Genomic DNA, 13,502 nt, shown 5'->3' on the forward strand with positions numbered 1-13,502 from the left:
ACACTTATAGTGACATAGGGTGTCATTTAATCTGCACCAATGGGCTAACTACATTATGAAGAGGCGGTTATACTGCACAAGGATGTGTAGGCTGGAAGGGCCCATGTGTCTGTCAAGGAAAACCTTGTACTGTCATAGAACCATAGAATTGTTTGAGTTGGAAGGAACTGTTCTAGTCCAACTCTCCCCATCCAACACAAGGATGCTGTGCCATGGAGTCCATGCTTTCTTGTGAAGATACACATTTCAGTGGAAGGTATCAAATTTGTTAATGATCTAGTGTTTCCTATTCTGTTCTGATGAAGGAACAGAGGAATTAATTCAATAAGGAGCTCTTCAGACAATGTTAGTACATGTAATATTATAGTTGTATCACAAAGATGCTTGGTCCTAGCTTCAGCCAGCTTATCAGTCACCTTCCCTTGCTGGTCCTACTCTCTGTAAAAACCTCAAACTAATACAGATGGAGCAATGCAAGTGACGCTCCTCAGCCATCTCTCAAAAAACAGGCTATTTATGTATTTAAATAGATAATGATCTAGACACAGATGTTTTTCTCCAAACAAAGTAGTGGCTTAAGTTAATTTCAGAGCTACTGAAGGCAATTATGTGATTTTGTATACTTACCATCCTTTGAGAAAACCCAACCACAGCGGCTGAATGAATGAATGAATTGTGAGACAAGGAGATGCAGAGAGGGGTCCAAAATTTCCTTCCAGACACAAAAACAGCTCCATAATAACTTTAAATATAGTCCCCAGGACCTGCTAGTGGGATATATACAGTGGCTGGCTGTGCTGACAAATGAAAACTGATTTTGTAGTTGTAGGTACAATGCCCTTCATTTCAGTGATAAACTGAACAAATCCTGGATTTGAAAGTGCAAAGAAATCTAATTATTTTTAATACTTCTGATTGAAAACTGTGTATAACTGGGTTTATCAGGGGTTTTCTCCCTTTTCAGTCTTTTTGTCTCTGACAAAATCTTTTATTTATAGCAAAAAGAGATATGACAGAGGGCACTCACTGAGCTTCCACAGATAAAGTTCCTTTTGACAATGCACTGCAAGGGGCCATAGCTCCCCGTATAGGCATTTCCACATTAAATTTGATTTAGTGCCGAATTTTATGCCCTGTGAATCTCTGTGTAATTTTCTGTAGGATTTCCTTTCATAAATTGTTAATTGGATGTGTTTGAAGTTGCTCTTTTGTTGAAGTTTGCCTGTGGCAGATTTTTGTCATGATGTATCTATAAAACAAACTCTGCCTTTGAAAAGAATGATAGGAGAGAAAAAGTTGAGTTTATCTGATATGCTTAGTGGTTCTTTTAAAGCTAAATTCTTAGGACTGAGGGTCACACTTTGCTGTTATTCATCGTATCTGAAAAATTATGCCCCAGCACAACATATTTTCTGTTGGATAATATCTTTTCACTGGGATAAAATCACTGCTGCTTACAACTACATTTTTTTATCAGATTTATTCTACAAATGGAAGATGTTATATGCAGCTGGTGATAGAGGGAAAGAAAAAGGGGGGAAAAAGGTTCTATCTGGTAGGAGACAACTTCTGTAAGTATCTGTACCCCAGCAGCCGTCAAATCTTTGCATGAGAAACTGCACGTCTCCAAAGACGACCCCTTCCCAGCTCTGTGCCTACTTCACTCCCCATTTGTATATTAGAAGGGGCAAAAATGGTCACGAAAACACACGAAAACACAGTGATATTAAGAGCTTTACAACCTATGTAACATAAAACTGCCAAGGAAGGGACTGAAATGTCCTCTCTTCTGGTTCCCAGAGGCTGTTTACTCCACCTAGAAGCAGAAATCTAGCAGGAACTCCACCTAACATGCCATCACCCAAAGGGCATGGTTCATCTTCAGAGAATTAGGAAATCTCCTGCAGGTATGTGCTGGAAACAGTTCTGTACTGTAGCTCTCTTTTACTTCTCTAACTATGCAATTTCTGATTGCTCATTATAGGTTTTTCCCTTACTAGAAATCAAAATAATCAAGTAAACAAGGCTTTTGGAAAGATATTAAAGATAATCACAGGGATGCAAGACACTCACAAGTGAAAGCTGTCTCATTTATTCTAGATTATAGAATCAGTGAATCACAGAATGACTTTAGTGGGAAGGAATCTTAAAAGATCATCTAATTCCAACCCCACTGCCATGGGCTGATTGCCACCCACCAGACCAGGCTGCCCAGGAATCCATCCAACCTGGCCTTGAACACCTCCAGACATCCAGCATCCACAGCTTCTCTGGGCAGCCTGTGCCAGGGCCTCACTGCCCTCTGAGTAAAGAATTTCTTCCTAATATTTAACCTAAATTTCCCTTGTTTTAATTTAAAGCCATTCTCCCTTGCCCTATCACTATCAGACTGCATATAAAAGTCAGTCCCCCTCTTGCTTACAAGCTCCCTTCAAGTACTGGAAGGCTGCAGTGAGGTCTCCCTGCAGCCTTCTCTTCTCCAAGAGCTAACCCTAACGCTCAACCTTTCAACACAGGAGATGTACTCCAGCCCTTAGATCATCTATCTCTGTGGCCTTCCTCTGGACTCATTTTAACAGCTCTGCATCCTTCCTGTATTGGGGGCCCCAAACATGGACACAGCATTCCAGGTGAGGTCTTACAAGAGCAGAGCAGAGGGGGACAATCTCATCCCTCTCCCTCTGGCCACCCCTCTTTTGATTCATCCCAAGATACAGTTGGCCTTCTGGGCTGCAACAGCACACTGCTGGCTCATGTCCAGCTTTTTGTTCATCAGGACACCTACATCCTTTTCCACAAAACTGCTCACAATGAGTTCTTCTCCCCGTCTGTACAAATATCTGGGATTACACCAACTAAAGTGCAACACCTTGAACTTACCATTGTTGAACCTCATTATTCTATCATGTGCCAACTTTACGATCCTGTCCAAGTCCCTCTGGCTGGCATCCCTTCCTTCTACTGTAACAACTGCACTCAGCTTGGTGTCAACAGCAAACTTGCTGCAGGTACACTCAAGCCCACTACCTATGTCTTTGATAAAGATGTTGAAGAGCACTGGTTCCAGGACAGACCTCTGGGTGACACCACTCATGATCATACTCCACCTGGACATAGGTCAATTGACCACAACTTTCCGGCTGTGATAAACCAATCAACTCCTTATCCACTGAATAGTCCAGCCTTCAAATCCATTAGAGAAAAGGGTGTGGTGTGGGACGATGTGGAAGACTTAGCACATGTCCCAGCAGACAACATCACTGCCCTTGCTTTGATCACTCGTCATCCTGCAAGGTCTTGCAGTTGGTCTGGCTGCTGGCTCTACTACGCAAAGCAATTTATCTCCATTCAAAACTGTCCCAGAACAGAAAATAACCCTCCTCTGATTTGCTCAGTATAGCTCCCAAATTTCCTAGATACCTCCAGATTTAAATAAGCACAGGTATAAGAAGTCTCATTCACATAAGCTAATTTTGTACTACATGTTGCAGGTTGTTCGAAGGAAACCTTCTGCAGCCATGAAGATGAAGAGTTTACATGCTTCAGGTAGTAAACCCAGGAAAGGTACTCTGTCTTTCCAGTCTCCAGAAGCTCTGCCTACCTCTAGCAGGGATACGACCAGCTCAAGCAATACTCAACACACTTCCCACACCTCCTGCAAACTAACACATCTCCTTGGGTAACATTTTGACTCTGGCTTTCACACAAAATGCAAATGCAGAGACATTTATCTCCTGCTTTATGGTATGTACAGACATATAAACAGCGAGGCTACACTTTATGAGGATATCCTATTCTCACTAGCATCCAGGCTTCAAGATTCACGTTTTATTGCATGTAGAAAAATGAGGCCAGAGTGCCTGCATTAAGGATCAATAAAACACTTTACATGGAGGACCACTGTGCAGAATACTGCCATAGTTACACTACTTGTTTGTGTCTAACACCTTTTTAATAGCACGCTGGCACTGCAAGCTTCCTAGGACAAAAAAGGCAGGGAGCAGTCAGTTTGGCCTGCCTACCCACAATATACAAGTTCAGAAGACAGATAAATTGGATTAGATAATCTCTCTCAAACCACCCTTCCAAAACAACTCACCCTGCAGCCTCAATGAGATTTGCTCGCCAAGCAAAAGCCCAAAGCAATTACAGGTAGAAAGGCCTCAGGCATGCACAGAACAAGCAGTCTGGGACTTCTAAATCTTTTAGAGGAGTGAAATAGTGCTATTGCAACTTCGCATTATCTTTCACACAGATCTCAGTAGTGATTGGCAATCATCTGAGCTCTGTTATTTTAGGAGAGGAGCTTCCCACAACAATGGGGGGGGGGGGGGGAGGGGGGGGAGAAATGCAATCACAAATTATCCATTGTTTGCTCCTCCTTTTCACCCAAACATTGGGCACACTTAAAACTATTGGTTTTAGACCCTAAACAAAGACAACTTTCGGTGGGACCTTTTCCATCCTTCCTGCGTGCATCACTGACACAAGCAAATACTAAAATGCATTCAGCAATCTCTTCAAGTTATGGAAATGTGATTACTCTGCACCAATGTAGCATGAGAAAAAAAAAAACAGCATGGAAAAATTAGCATAATGGGAAGGGTTGAAGTGCATTTTTATTTAAATTAACTAGAATGTCTCATGTTGTGCTGTCTTCACTCCTGATCAAGTTGTTTACTTTTGAGCGATGTGGACCTGAAATTGAGTATGAAAATCACCATTTCTACCACCTTCCCCTTGCTGGAGTCTGCAAGAAATCACTCATTTTAAGGAAAATGTGGGAACCGAAATTATTTTGCTGATTCGCTTTTCAGCGTTTATAAATTTAATCACTCCAGACTCTGCAGGCATGATGTCTAAGAAAATCCATTTAGTTTCTTGGAACTAGAAGAGAGTTACTAACGGAGTACCTAGTTCATACCTCCTACTGTTTCTTTCTTCTTCATTTTTCCTTCAAGACTTTATTACTCCACAAAATTCATTTTGAGCAATTCTGACCTCAGCTCCTAGGGCTGCTCTAGTTCAGAGTCGATCTCACTGTACTCCGGGTTGGAAAATTAAATGATGTGTCTGTGGCAGGTGAAGAAAAGGAAAATAAGCCAGGAGCCTGAGGTTTAGCTCTCTGATATCCAAAATGCTTTAAAGAAGCACAGCGTATTTTAACCTACAGGTGAAGACCAAATGTAGTATGAATGACCTCCCTTCCAGCCTCAGGTGATGGGGCTGATGCTGAACACAACCCATAGAGAATATTAGCTTCCAGGGCAAATTTATCCCAAGGGCTACATTTTGATATGCATTTTTGCCGAGCATAATTCTTCCCGTACCCTCGTAATGGACGGGGTGCAGTTTGTCCTGTTTCTGTTCCCAGTCCTTCTCCTTTCTTTCCCCTGACTGAGAATTTTACCTTCCATGCAAATACATGGGTTACTCCAAAAGTAATGCCTTCTGTTTATCTCCATGGAAACGACAACAGATACTAAGAGCACAAGAGTACTATTTGATAGAGAAAATTCTAAGCTATAAGACTATATTTTTCAACATAGTTACCATTATTAGCTACATACTTTTGCCAGACCAACTGCAAGAGCCTGCATGCCATGCTTATAGCATCTGCACCAGCAGAGGCAACCCACTGTTTCATCTGAAGGTATCACTGCTGGGAAAATGTTGCCCACACAGTCCATCTTTCATCGGTCTAAACAGATGGAAATCAGAAGATGCGAAATCTGGACTACACAGTGGATGTGGTAGGACAGTCCAGCCAAGGCTGGCAATGTGGTCCATGATCTACAGATTGGAATGGGACCAGAGTTGCAAGAGAAAGGTTGTTCTCTCCTCTAGTCTGACTCTGGAAGTGCAAGCCTTCAGTTCAGTCAGCATCACAATGTAGCTAGTGGTCAGAGTTGATGGATTGACTGGGTTCCAGGAAATCCATAAGGATTACCCCTTCCCTATCCCAAAACACAGTGCACATCACTTTATCCACTAAGGGGTCCATCTTGAACTTTTTCTCTAGTGGAAATGCATGTCACCACTCAATGGACTGCCATTTTGACTCCAAGTCATAGTGGTGACACCATGTAACATCACTACTAACCACTGAATCCCAAAATTGTTTCAGTTGTCAGTGACCCTTAAAGACCATCTAGTTCAATTCTCCTGCAACAAACAGGGACACCTACAGCTAGATCAGTTTGTTCAGAGCCCTGTCCAGCCTGACCTTGAATGGGGCATCCACCACTTCTCTGAGCAACCTGTGCCAGTGCCTCACTACCTTAATTGTAAAAAATTTCTTCCTCAGATCCAGCCTAAATCTCCCCTCTTTTAGTTAGTTTGAAACCCTTGTTCCATCACAACAGACCCTGCTGCAGACTGTCCCCCTCTTTCTTATAGCCTTCCTTCATTGTACTAGCATCCACTGTTTGATCTCCATTGCTTCATACACACTTCCATAGAATGGCTTAGGTTGGAGAATACCTTAAAAAACATCTAGTTCCAAACCCCTTGCCTTGGGCAGGGTTGCCAGTGACCAAACCAGACTGCCCAGGATCCCATCCAATCTGACCCTGAAAGCCTTCAGCAACAGGGCATCAACAGCCTCCATGTCAGACATCGTTTTGGCAGGCTGCCCCTCTGCTGCCATCTGTCACACAGCAACAAAACTTAATGGAACACTGCTGAGGAGGTTTAGCCTCTACTGCCATACCTCAAACATCCACCTCTGACATTGTGAGCAGGTCCAGATGAGGGCCATGAAGATGATGGAGCTCCTCCCCAACAAAGACAGGCTGAGAGAGCTGAGACTCTTCAGCCTGGAGAAAAGAAGAGTCCAGGGGACCTTACAGTGGCCTTCCAGTACCTAATGGAGGCCTAAAGGGAAGATGGGGAGGGACTTTTTAGAAGGGCATTTAGTGACAGGACAAGGAGAAATAGTTTTAAATCGAAAGAGGGTGGATTTAGACTAGATATTAGGAAGACACTCTTTACTGTGAAGGTGATGAGATACTGTAACAGATTGCCCAAGGAGGTTGTGGATGCCCCCTCCCTGCAAGCATTCAAGGCCAGGCTGGATGAGGCTGTGAGCAACCTGGTCCAGAGGGAGGTGCTTGCACATAGCAGGGGGTTGGAACTGGGTGATCTTAAAGGTCCCTTCCAACCCAAACCATTCTATGAATCTACAATAATAAAATAGGAGGCATTACTTTCAGAGCAGCCCTCACAGACAGTCCTGTAGCAATGTGCGTATAATGAAAGCAACAGTGTTAAGAGGTATAATCTTTCCATCTTAATAATCTAACAGCCTTTTCTTTGCAAACTCATTACACTGAATGACTAAAGTATGATCACAAATATCTAAACTCATCCTTCCCAAAGCCAACTGCATATACTGTTGGCATCTTCAGGTGGCTTCTCTGTGCATACAAAGCAAGAGGATAAATATTCCTTTAGGACTGTCATGAAGGAGAGCATTCACCTATATTTTTACAGCATCGCATCACATTTCTGAAGCTGTTCCTGCCCTTTCCTAGCTGTCTGAACTACATTCTCATAACTCTGGCTCTGCACAGCTCTGCTGCTGGAACTGTGTTTTGGCTGGCACTGCTTGCTGAGAGCTGCACTGTACATCATCCCTGGATCCTGATGCTAGGCAGAAGACTCCACTGCTCGCAGCTCCCTTGCTGAATATCTGAAGCACTCAGCATTTGTGTAAATGGACCGTGCTCACATGGCTGTCTAGAAAGGATGGTGTTGTTTCTGTCTCCTAACGTGTGTGCCATACAGCTGGTGAGCAGGCTCCTGCTAGAAAGGCAAACCAGGAGGCAAATGAGTCACTCATTAACACCTGTCTAGGGACAAAAAAAAAAACAACAAAAAAAAACAAGTGAGAAGCCTTTTCCTGGGTTCATATAAAGGCAACAGCCAAATTCAGTTCAGTTTCCCAAGGCAAAAGAGACAATCCCTAGCATGGGCACTGTGCCACCCTGTAGTGAGAAGCAAGGGAAATAACAAGTATGTCTTTTTCTTTCAAGTAATTCACTGCTTTTCTCTTACATGGCAAGTATGAAAATGGGTGCATTTACTGAATCCTAATAGCTGTTATGCTGAATGGAGCAGTTGGATTCGCATGGTAGTGACAAAACCAGAGTATATTTTTATGCCATGCACTTCAGATGAAAGCCACTCCTATCAATCCTCATCTCCTTCTCTGTTGTTTTTAGAGTTCTCAGCCATCTTTTCCCAAAAACACAATTGATTCCCACAAAACAAACCTCTGACAGCAATCTTTTAATCTCTTCTCAGCACTGATATTTTCCAGAGTTTCAGTGGACTGAAGGAAATGCTCACAGCCTGAGATTGAGAAAAACTCCTCTTTAGTGACTGCCCTGCACAAAACACCTGCCTGTTTCACAGCCCTGGCACTGCCTGCATTCAGAAAAACATACCTACTGCCCAAAAGTCCGATCCGAAATTAGCACAGAGGCAGCTTCTCACTGCCCAGGAATGGATTTGCAGGGCATCCGCTGGGGTAGGTGGTCAGTGAATGCAATGGGAAGACAAGGCAATGCTTCTTTATAACAGTGAAGTTCATCTCTGTGGATGAGATGGAGAAAAACTGGGGGCTGACATTGGAGCAGCAGGATGGGACAAGGCTTCTTCACCCAACCAAAGCTTCTGGTACCACCCACGGAAGAACCCCACCTCAAATTATGTCAGCATTACAGCAAGCAAGATGCTGCAGCACAGAAATGACTGTCTTTTGGACAACAGCATTGCCTCTGCAGGCAAACATAACCTATTTGTTCACTCACAGCCTTTTCTCAGCAGCCTTCTACAGCTGGGAATTATTACACACCAGATTTCACCATTAGGAATAATGAGGTTTCAAGACTTAAACAGTCTGCCTTCTGCAGCAAAGGGTGTTCAGTCCTTTGGTCCAACTCACAGAGAATTATTTCGGCACTAACTCTGAACAAGGCAGCATCATAGGCCGGAAACATTAAGTCAATGTGATTTACTCGAAAAGATCTAGAAAGAGTCAGAGCCAGGTAGAGTCCATCTGAGTAATTAATTGGTGACTCCCATGAGGTGCCTCTATTTGAGAAAGTGACCTCTCAACAGAAAGCAGATCAAGTCATTGGAGCCCAGGGCAGGATTTATCCCATCCTAAATAGCCACCCCATGCGAGTGTGAAGTCAACAGCACATACAGCATGGCATGGCATCAGCAGAGAAACCAAACAGCTCAAAGTCTGAAGTCACAGAATTGTAGAATCATTTGAGTTGGAAGGGATCTTTAAAGGTCATCCAGTCCAACTCCCCTGCAATGAATAGCAACACCTACAGCTCCATGAGGTTGCTCAGAGCCCCACGCAGCCTGACCTTGAATGTCTCCAGGGATGGGACATCCACCACTTCTCTCACCTGTGCTGGTGCCTCACCACTCTTGTAAAAAATGTCTTCCTTACAGAAGTCTGAAAGTTCAACAAGAAAGTGTCTTTGACAGACCATACCCACATGCACAACAGTGATGAGAAGAGCGAACAAAAATTCACACTTCTCCCATTCTATATAAACCTTTTTCTTTCCTTCCTTCCTTCCTTCCTTCCTTCCTTCCTTCCTTCCTTCCTTCCTTCCTTCCTTCCTTCCTTCCTTCCTTCCTTCCTTCCTTCCTTCCTTCCTTCCTTCCTTCCTTCCTTCCTTCCTTCCCTCCTTCCTTCCCTCCTTCCTTCCTTCCTTCCTTCCTTCCTTCCTTCCCTCCTTCCTTCCCTCCTTCCTTCCTTCCTTCCTTCCTTCCTTCCTTCCTTATTTCCTTCCTTCCTTCCTTTACACATAAATTTGATACAGTAAAGCCTATTGATTCACATGTGATTGCAGACAACTGCTTGTTAGGTATTACAGTAATGCTGTACAAAAAACTTAATTGTTTTTCTTCAGAACATTTTTGTTTTTAATTAAAATACAAGCAAAGGTAATAAAAATGCTTAAAAGATATAAAATGAAAGACAAACCACAGTAAAAAAACACAGACAACAACTGAAACAAAATGAAAATACTGCAAGTCTGATTTAGGACTACATGGTAGTATTAGTATACAACAAATTGTCTAAAAAGGACTTTAGAAAGACCAAACAGCTTTGTTCCAGAGTTACTTGTTGTATTCTGTGTGCTACATCCAAGCACTGTGTATGGAGAAAGTTCCTTGGTCTCTTTTAGGAGACATGACTGCTAAAGCTAAGAAGGGGATATGTACAACCTAACAGTTATTGCCTCATCATGCTGCCTACCAAACATTTTTATTTTGCCTTCCTTCTAAACATGGTATGTTCCAGATCATGGGACACAGTCATTGGCAATGCTGGAAGCAAATGAAGATACTTCAAAATTTGCATTTGATTCTACTAACTGTATCCATAGGTGTACAATCCTGACACGGAACTGCAAAGCAGAGCATGTTTAGAAAAGGACTTTTGCAATCAAAAGGTTTGTGGCATTTGTTCCTAAAGAAATATACTTCAGTGAAATAAAGAAAACATTTTCAACTAAATTGGCTAAATGGTTTCTATCTAAAGCTCTAAGAGCACTCTCTCTACAATCTATAAATACCAATGGCGACTCTTCCATTGGCCGTTCCCCCTACCTGTCCCAGACACATGATGCAAGAGCAGATGAGTCTGATTCTTTCTGAATCAGTAGTAATCCCTAACTAACCCAGTCTAATCTTCTAGACCGTATATAATCTTAGAAAAAGGGTAAGTTCAACTGAAGGGAATTAAATGTTTGCCCTTTTTTTTTTTTTGTCTGTGTGCAAGAAGCCAAATGGAACTGAGGACATTATTACTGGAAACATTCAACAGCCAGTCAATTTAATTTGCAGGATGTGAATTTGAGTCTCAAGAAAAATGAAGAAGGGTAACTGGAGTTGCAAGTCAAATAAAAAGTCAGGATACTTGCTGGTTTAAAGAAAACACAGGAACAGCAGCAAGAAAACTATACCTTTACTCAGGAATAGTGATGAAGTTATTACGAATTTAAGATGATGTCTCCAGAAAGAGAAACTACAAATTTTTAGTATATTTAGTCATAAGTGCACCTGCAAAGTGAAGTAATGAAAATGGGAAGTAAAAACATTGCTCAAGGAAATAAAATACTCTTTCTGAATTTCCAAGGAAAATTAGGTAGGGATTCTGCACTTTGCTAATTTATCCTGTATGAGTTCTTTAGCAGGCAAGATGAAGTGAATTCAACCTTCCAAACAGCGAAGAGAAATAGGAAATGCCAGCAGAGGAATTCAGTGCAAGCCAGCTTTATTATCCTCATGTGCTTCATGCTGTCTCTGTGATATACGTTTACAGAGACGCTAACCTTTCTTAAGCTCCGCCGTTCAGTCCCATACCACGCAATTAGCATATGGGCTACATGAAGACGTTCATGAGGATTGAAAAGCTACCTAAAATGTTTGCACAATAAAACATTCAGGGAAAGGATTAAGATAAAAAAAATGTTGCAAGGTTTTCAGCTCAGTACCTCCAGAAAGTAACATGTAACAAAACTGCCAAAAATGTGTGCATTTTTCCAGTGAGCATCAGGACAATGTCTGAACTCCTTCAAAGGCAAGAGAGGCCACAGATAAATAATCAGATAATTTCTACCATTTTCTTGTATTTTACAAGATTTTAAAAGTAAAATTTATTTTACTTTCGTTTTAGATGTACTATTCACTTTCAAAACTGGTGGGGGCATTGATCATCAACACAACTGTTCTTAATTAGCTTTACCACTCAACCTACACGTTTCCTTCCTAACATTAGGCCATTCTGAATTCTATCATTTAGCTTGGTGAATAATTCACCAAGACTTCATCTGTATTTTCACCTTGAAAGTACTTATAGACTGTAACAACATCTCCTATGATACTCTCTTCTACACTACTTAATTCATCTCCCTCATTTTCTCTTCCGATGCTTTATAGTCTATGGCTCACATTAGTTTACTTGCCCTGTTTGTATTCTTTTTTATTCTTTCTGCATATGCCAATACCCTTCCCAAGCCATTAGCTTGAAGATTTCATTGCTTGTGCCATAAAAATACGTCTGTTGGAAATTTTCATGCAAACACGGAAGGAATTTTGTCGCATGTTAAAGTCTACTCCGAAAAAATGCCGCCTGTGGTTTTAGTTAATTGGTTGCCTCTTGGTAATTTTCTTAACTATTCAACCTAGTCTCAAAGGGTTCGAATCTGGATACTGGATACTTTCCATTCCTAGAGTAATAAAGGAGAAGTGAACCGACTCTTCAAGGCTAGGGCATATTGAATTAAAATTGTATTTCACTCCCCTGAAACAGACCTCTGTCTCCAAAACCACATGGGAATAGGTTCTTCTCAGTGGAAAGAAGACAACTTCCTGCTCTTGCTCTGATGACTGGATTACATCTCAAGCTTAATAATGCCTTGTGAAATAACTACTAACTGCCAAAATTTGGCAGCTCCGTGCCCTCAATGTCCAGCCAGCAGTAAGAGTGAGCATGTATTTCCAGTGGGCACATGAACATGGGTATATAACACATATACTGACAGACACAGCCTCACTCGCACAAACACAAATGGCAGCAAGTCTCATCCCCCTCCAGCTGACTGGGAGAGGACAGGGTCTTTCTTGGGCTCTCTCTCATGCCATTGCTTCTCCATGCTCCTTTGCTGCCGTAACATGAGCTTTATATCACATAACTTTAGACACACTGCATGAGATACACCTTGCTAACATGTGTGCACACACTCAAGAGCACTCTCCCCATTCTTTGTCACAGAATAGTTTATGGGGGACAAAGACACCACAGGAAAGGTGTTTGCAGAGAGCTCATTTCTTTCTGCTTCTTATCTGCTCAAAATAGTGAAGAGAGTAATTCAATTCAACGAAGCTATACCCTAGCTTCTTTTTTTTTTCTTTTTCCTTTTTTTTTTGCCTCTTCTCCACTGACTTTCTAAGGAGCTACACACTGCTAATGGAGCTAAGGAGCTAAATGCTGCTAATAGAGTTACTTGAAACTAGATGCCAGTCTGTGCCATCAGATCAGGTCTAGAGGTATAGACATGCACGTGAGATCCCTTTTAAAGCAATTTCAGATGTTTACACAGTATATACCTGTGTCTGAACTCATCAGTTAAACTGAACTTTGAGAAATCCACCAAGCTTTGCGTATCTGGCAAGTACTGACCTCCAAACTCCTTATTAAGACTCCCATTATATTCAGTGGAGACACTGTCAATAATGTCAATGGAGATAAGAGTCCTACACTTCAGATTAAAAAGATTGACAGCTACTTAACACATGAGATTGCATCGTATACTACAAAGGGAGCCTCAAATGTCAGGCTCAGAGGTAGAGACCTACACTTCACATGCCAAGGTGAAGGATGTGCATATATTATCCATGGATTGTCTTATCTTTCTCCACTTATTGTAGTAGTCTAGTTGCCTTCAGAGGTAGAAATCTATGCT

The 13,502-nt window shown here is 41.9% G+C and overlaps 1 protein-coding gene and 1 long non-coding RNA gene across 16 annotated transcripts in view; one reads left to right on the top strand and one right to left on the bottom strand.

The window, feature by feature from the left end:
- The window catches only part of TSNARE1 (t-SNARE domain containing 1), a 483,485-nt gene that overhangs the window by 234,656 nt on the left and 235,327 nt on the right, over positions 1-13,502 (bottom strand). The gene's annotated exons all lie outside the window — the stretch shown is intronic.
- On the top strand, positions 157-2,632 carry LOC121109569. The gene is made up of 3 exons (XR_005856956.1): positions 157-256; positions 1,801-1,907; positions 2,517-2,632. It is a non-coding gene; the product is annotated as an uncharacterized LOC121109569 (long non-coding RNA).

This window comes from Gallus gallus, chromosome 2 (genome assembly GCF_016699485.2).
Source record: "Gallus gallus isolate bGalGal1 chromosome 2, bGalGal1.mat.broiler.GRCg7b, whole genome shotgun sequence".
Classification (NCBI taxonomy): domain Eukaryota; kingdom Metazoa; phylum Chordata; class Aves; order Galliformes; family Phasianidae; genus Gallus; species Gallus gallus.